A 7,142-nucleotide genomic window follows, 5' to 3' on the forward strand; every position below is an offset into this window, starting at 1 on the left:
CGACCTTCTTGCCTTGGCCTCCCAAAGCACTAGAATTACAGGTGCAAGTCACGCTCAGCCTTCTTACTTTTTTAGGGCTCAGTAATATTCCATTTTGTATATATATGACATTTTCTTTATCCATTCATCTTTTGATAGACACTTAGATTGACTCCATATCTTGTCTGTTATGAATAGTGCTGTAGTGAACATGGGAGTGCAAACATCTTTTTGACATATTGATTTCAAATCCTTTGGGTAAATACCCAGAAGTGTGGTGGCTGGATCATATGGTAATTCTATTTTTAGTGTTTTGAGGAACCTCCATACAGTTGTCCATATGACTGTCCTAATTCATATTAATTCTTGCTGACAGTCCACATGGTTCCTTTCTCACCACATCCTCACCAATATTTATATTTTTGTTTTCCCTTTATTAATCTGTCTGGTTGGTGTTTTCATTATTGAAAGTGAAGTATTAACATCTCCTGTTATTATTAGGAGTTGAGTTGCCCAGCGACTGCCCCTGGTCTAACTGCTGTCTGCACTCAGAGGTTCTTCTCTTCTCTCCCACTCTGCTGCATCGTTCTGCTATCGTTCTGCTGGTCTGCCGGCTTGCTGGTCTGCTGGTCTGCTGGTCTGCTGGTCTGCTTCTGGACCCTGGGACTCGGAGTTTATATGGGTGCAGAATAGAGGGTGTGGCAGGGCAAACAGCAACTTTTGGGGCATGAAATCAGAAATGCCTGTTTTCATTTAGGGCCGTGAGTCTTCAGGCTTGAGGGTGAGGCCTTTTCTGGGAAACCATCCTCTTCTACCCAGTGTTTCCCTGTCTCCTGTCCCTATCAGTTTCATTCATGTTGTTGCAAAAGACTGAATCTCATTCTTTTATGGCTGAATAGTGTGCCACTGTTTATAGGTACCACATTTCTTTATTCCTTAATATCAGTTAATGGATATCCATTTCTTTATCAGCTAATGGGCACTTCGGTTGCTCCAAAATCTTGGCTATTGTGAACAATGCTGCAACAAACATGGGAGTGCAGATATCTCCTCAATATACTGATTTCCTTTCTTTTTTTTTTTTTTTTTTTTTTTTTTTTTTTTGAGACGGAGTCTCACTCTGTCACCCAGGCTGGAGTGTAGTGGCCAGATCTCAGCTCACTGCAAGCTCCGCCTCCTGGGTTCACGCCATTCTCCTGCCTCAGCCTCCCGAGTAGCTGGTACTACAGGCGCCCGCCACCTCGCCTGGCTAATTTTTTGTATTTTTTAGTAGAGACGGGGTTTCACCGTGTTAGCCAGGATGGTCCCGATCTCCTGACCTCGTGATCCGCCCGTCTCGGCCTCCCAAAGTGCTGGGATTACAGGCGTGAGCTACCGCGCCTGGCCTTGATTTCCTTTCTTTTGGGTACATACCCAGCAGTGGGATTGCCAGATAATATGTTAGCACTATATTTAGTTTTTTGAGAAACCTTTCTCTTTTTGAGAAACTGTTCTCCATAGTGGTTGTACCAATTTACATTCCCACCAACAATGTATATGTTAACTCTAATTTCAGTTTTTTGAGAAACCTCCAAACTTTTCTCCATAGTGGTTGTACCAAGTTGCATTCCCACCAACAATGTATGAGGGTTCCCTTTTCTCCACATCCTTACCAGCATTTGTTATTGCCTGTCTTTTGGAAATAAGCCATTTTAACTGAGGTGAGAAGATATCTCATTGTACTTTTGATTTGCATTTCTCTGATAATCAATGATGTTGAGCACTTTTTCATATGCCTATTTGTCATTTGTATGTCTTCTTTTAAGAAATGTCTATTCAAACCTTTTGCCCATTTTTAAATTGGATTATTAGTTTTTTCCTATAGAGTTGTTTAAGCTCCTTGTATATTCTGGTTTTAATCCCTTGTCAAGCAGATAGTTTGCAAATATTTTCTCCAATTCTGTGGGTTGTCTCTTCACTTTGTTGATTGTTTTCTTTGCTGTGCAGAAGCTTTTTAACTTGATATGATCACATTTGTCCATTTCTGCTTTGGTTGCCTGTACCTTTGGGGTACTACTCAAGAAATTGTTTTGTATACCAATGTCCTGGAGAGTGTCCCCATTGTTTTCTTTTAGATGCTTCATAGTTTGAGGTCTTAGATTTAAGTCTTTAATCCATTTTGATTTGATTTTTGTATATGGCAAGAGATAGAGGTCTAGTTTCATTCTTCTGCATATGAATATCCAGTTTTCCTAGCATCATTTGGTATACACTTTTCCCCAGTGGATGTTCTTGGCAACTTTGTCAAAAATGAGTTCATTGCAGGTGTATAGATTTGTTTCTGGGTTCTCTATTGTGTTTAGTTTGTAATGTATCTGTTTCTATGCCAGTACCATGCTGTTTTGGTTATTATAGTGCTGTATAATTTGAAGTCAGGTAATATGATTCCACCAGTTTTGTTCTTTTTGGTTAGGATAGCTTTGACTATTCTGGATCTTTTGTGATTCTACATACATTCTAGGGTTGTTTTTCCTTTAGCTGTGAAAAAATGTCATTGGTATTTTGATACGGATTATATTGAACCTATAGGTTGCTTTGGGTAGTATGGACATTTCAACAATATTGATTTTTCTAATCCATGAACATGGAGTATCTTTCCATTTTTTGGTGTCATTTTCAATTTCTTTCATCAGCGTTGTCTAGTTTTCATTGTAAAGATCTTTCACTTGCTTGGTTAATCCTTAGATATTTAATTTTATTTGTGGCTATTGTAAATGAGAATACTTTATTTCATTTTCAGATTGTTCACTGTTGACATATAGAAATGCTACAGATTTTTGTATATTGATTTTGTATCCTGCTACTTTACTGAATTTATCAATTTTAATCGTTTTTGGTGGCATCTTTAGAGTTTTCTAAGTTAAGATCACATCATCTGTAAACAAGAATAATTTGACTTCTTTTCCAATTTGAATGCCCTTTATTTCTTTCTCTTACCTGATTACTCTGGCTAGGACTTCCACTACTATGCTGAATAACAGTGGTGACAGTGGGCATTCATGTCATGTTTCAGATCTCAGAGAAGTCTTTTAGTTTTTCCAAATTTAGTATAATTCTAGCTATCAGTCTGTTGTATATGGCATTTATTATGTTGAGGTATATTTTTTTCTGTACCCAGTTTTTACAGGGTTGTTATCATGAAGGGATGTTGAATATCATCAAATCTTTTCTCAGCATCAATTGAAATGATCATTTTTTTTGTCCTTCATTCTGTTGATATGATGTATAATCTTAATTGATTTGTGTATGTTGAACCAATCTTGCATCCCAGGAAGAAATTCTACTTGGTCATGATGAATAATTTTTTTAATGTGTTGTTGAGTTTGGTTTGCTGGTATTTTGTTGGGGAATTTTTCTTTTTTCTTTTTTCTTATTATTTTTTTTGTTTGTTTGTTTGTGAAAGAGCACACTTTATTGGGAAGCAGAGTGCTGCACAGTGACCAACAGATGATGGCCGCCCAGTGGGCACTTACACATCATACTCCAAAAGACACATAGGATGTTTTGCTAATAAAAATCAACAGGAACAGGGATTTCTCTGGGCAACTCCCCCAACCTCATTCCTTTCAGGGGTCAGGAAATCTCCCAACCATGTTCCTAACGGCCGCTGTGGTTCGCTAGAGGTAGACAGCCCCTTGGGGAAGCCTTCCTGTTTCTTATAAAGAATATTTTCTTTAGATTTTTTTGAAGTCTTCATTTGTTATTTTCATTCTACATTCTCTTAAGACCATCAGACTAGCTTCTCTACGTATTGCCTTGATGTCAGCACCAGAGAGGTCATCTTTAGCCATAATCAAATTGTCCAGGGTTACATCATCGGCCAGCATCATCCTCCTTGTGTGAATCTGAAAGATGTGCTTCTTAGTCTTTTCATCAGGCAGGGGGATCTCAATCTTTCTGTCAATGTGTCCTGGTCTGATAAGTGCTGGATCCAAAGTTTCTATTCAGTTTGTGGCCATGATAACTTTCACATCTCCCCTAGAATCAAATTCACCCAACTGGTTCAACAATTTCAACATTGTTCACTGAATGAATTTCTCTCTCACCACCAGAATTTGAGTCATATCTTTTTGTCCCAATGGCATCAATTTCTTCAATAAACACGATGGACAGTGCATGTTCTTCAGCAACTCGAAACAATTTCCATACAAATTTGGGCACATCGTCTAGGTACTTCTGAATAAGTTCAGAGCCAACCAATCTCAAGAAAGTGGCCAAGGTTTGGTTTCCTACTACTAAGGCTAACAAGGTTTTACCTGTGCCAGGTGGACCATAGAGAATGACCCCTTTAGGAGGCTTTATACCCATCTCTTCATCATATTCAGGATGGGTTAGAGGAAGCTCCACAGATTCCTTAATTTCCTAAATTTGGTTGTCCAACACCCCAGTATTAGCACAGATCTCCTGGGGGGACTTTTCCACCTTCATCACCGTGACTAGGGGATCCATGTCATCCATCAGCACCCCATCACAGTATGCAACTTGTGGTTGAGCAGGACCTAGCATCCAGATTTCAGCAGATCCTTGTCTACAAATAAAAAATGCTGATGTAGTGGTCTGAGGCCACAGATGTAGACACGATGGCATGATTGTCATTGATGATCCCTTCCACAGTTCCTACTGACATTGGGGTACCCCTCAGATCATCCACTTTTGATCTTTCCTCCTCTTGCTTTTCTTCTAATGGTTTCATTTGTTTCTGATTTCTAATGAATTATCCCTCCATGAGAAGATAGTCTTTCATTCTCTTTAACTTCAGTAATTTTAATGGGCATTGAGTGTTAGGTGTCAACAGTGGCAGTTTGCTGGCAGCATCTGGTTCCTTTGTTTTATTCTTCTTTTTCCCCACTGTAGTTGGTACAGGAGGTTCATATTTCTTTTCCTTGTCCTTGTCATCTTTCTTGCCACCTCCAGGAACATGACCATACTCTCACTTGGACCCATCTTGCCTTGGCCACTTAGGCTGAGGATTTTTTCAATAGTCATCAGACATGTTGACCTCTAGTTTTCTTTTTTTAATATTTCTTTGTCTGATTTTGGTATCAAGGTAATACGGGCCTCATAGGATGAGTTCACCCAACATAGGCACACCCAAATATATAAAGCAAATGTGTGTGTGTATGTGTGTGTGTGTGTGTGTGTGTATACATATATACATATATATACACACACACACACACACATACATATATATACACACACACACACACACACATATATTTAAAATAGTTACATCCTCTCATTGATTTGATCCCTTTATCATTATATAATGACTTTCTTTGTCTGTTCTTATAGTACTTGTGTTGAATCTATTTTTTCTGATATAAGTATAAGTACTCCTGCTTTTGTTTTAAATTTCCATTGTCATGGAATATCTTTTTTCATGCCTTTGTTTTCAGTCTATGTGTGTCTTTAGAGATGAAGTGTGTTTCTTGTAGGCAACAGATTATTTGGTCTTGTTTCTTCAGAAAGCCACTCTGTTTCTTCTGATTAAATAGTTTAGTTTATTTACCTTTAACATTATTATTGATAAGTAAGAACTAACTCCTGCCATTTTGTTATTTGTTTACTGGTTGTTTTGTGGTCTTCTTTTCTTTTTCCTGCTCTCCTCTCCTCTCCATTTTTATTTTAGTAAAGGTGATTTTCTCTGGTGATATAATTCAATTTCTTGCTTTTTATTTTTTGTGTATTTGTTGTTTGTTTTCTGTTCTGAGGTTACTATGAGACTTGCAAATACTGTCTTATAACCTACTATTTTAAGCTGATAACATTGTTTGCATAACCAAAGAAATAAGCAAAAAGAAAACTAATAAAAACTCTACACCTTAACTTCATCCCCCCACTTTTAAACTTTTTGTTGTTTCTATGTATATCTTATTGTACTGTCTATGTCTTAAAGAGTTATAGTTATTATTTTTGATTAGTTCATCATTTATTCTTTCTACTTAAGAGTAGTTTACACAGCACAGTTAAGTATTATAATATTGTGTGCTTTTCTGTGTGCTATTACCAGTGAGTTTTGTTACCCTCAGATGATTTCTTATGGCTCATTAATGGTTCTTTTCTTTCTGATTAAAGTATTCTCTTTAGCATTTCATGTGGGGCACGTCTGGTGTTGAAATCTCTCAGCTTTTGTTTGTCTGGGAAAGTCTTTCTTTCTTTCTGCTTCATGTTTTAAGGATACTTTTTACCAGGCATATTATTCTAAGGTAAAAGTGTTTTTTCCTTCAGCACTTTAAGTATGTCATGCCAGTCTCTCCTGGCCTGTAAGGTTTGCACTAAAATGTCTGCTGCAAGATTTCTTTTTCTTTTTTTTTTTTTTGATTGTTTCTTTATCCTTGACCTTTGGGACTTTCATTATTAAATGCCTTGAGGTAGTCTTCTTTGGGTTAAATCTGCTGGGTATTTTATAACCTTCTGGTACTTGGATATTGATATCTTTCTCTACGTTTGGGAAGTCCTTTGTTATAATCCTTTTGATTATCCTTTGTTATAATCCTTTACACCCCTATCTTTTTCTCTACCTCCTCCTTAAGGTCGATAACTCAGATTTGTCCTTATGAGGCTATTTTCTAGAGCCTGTAGGCGTGCTTCATTGTTTTTTATATTCTTTTTTCTTTAGTCTCCTCTGACTGTGTATTTTCAGATAGCCTGTCTTCAAACTCACTAATTCTTCCTTCTGCTTGACCAATTCTGCTATTAAGAGACTCTGATGCACTCTTCAGTATATGAATTTCACTTTTCACTCCAGAATATCTGCTTGATTCTTTTTAATTATTTTAATTTCTTTGTTATATCTGATAGAATTCTGAATTCCTTCTCTGTGTTATCTTGAATTTTTTTGAGTTTCCTTAACACAGGTATTCTGAATTCTCTGTCTGAAAGGTCACATATCTCTGTTTCTCCAAAATTGGTCCTTGGTGCTTTGTTTAGTTCATTTGGTGAGGTCATGTTTTCCTGCATGGTATGGATACTTGTAGGTGTTCAACTGTGTCTGGGCATTAAACAGTTAGGTATTTACTGCAGTCTTTGTAGTCTGGGCTTATTTGTACCCATTCTTCTTTGGTAGGCTTTCCAGATGTTATAAAGGACTTGGGTGTTGTGATCTAAGTTTCTGCTTTAGG

At 37.3% G+C, this 7,142-nt stretch overlaps 1 pseudogene; it reads right to left on the reverse strand.

The window, feature by feature from the left end:
* Window positions 1-3,535: 3,535 nt before the first annotated feature.
* On the reverse strand, window positions 3,536-4,777 carry LOC112609915 (annotated as a pseudogene).
* Between the last annotated feature and the right edge of the window lie 2,365 nt (window positions 4,778-7,142).

This window comes from Theropithecus gelada, chromosome 1 (genome assembly GCF_003255815.1).
Source record: "Theropithecus gelada isolate Dixy chromosome 1, Tgel_1.0, whole genome shotgun sequence".
In the NCBI taxonomy this organism is placed as follows: domain Eukaryota; kingdom Metazoa; phylum Chordata; class Mammalia; order Primates; family Cercopithecidae; genus Theropithecus; species Theropithecus gelada.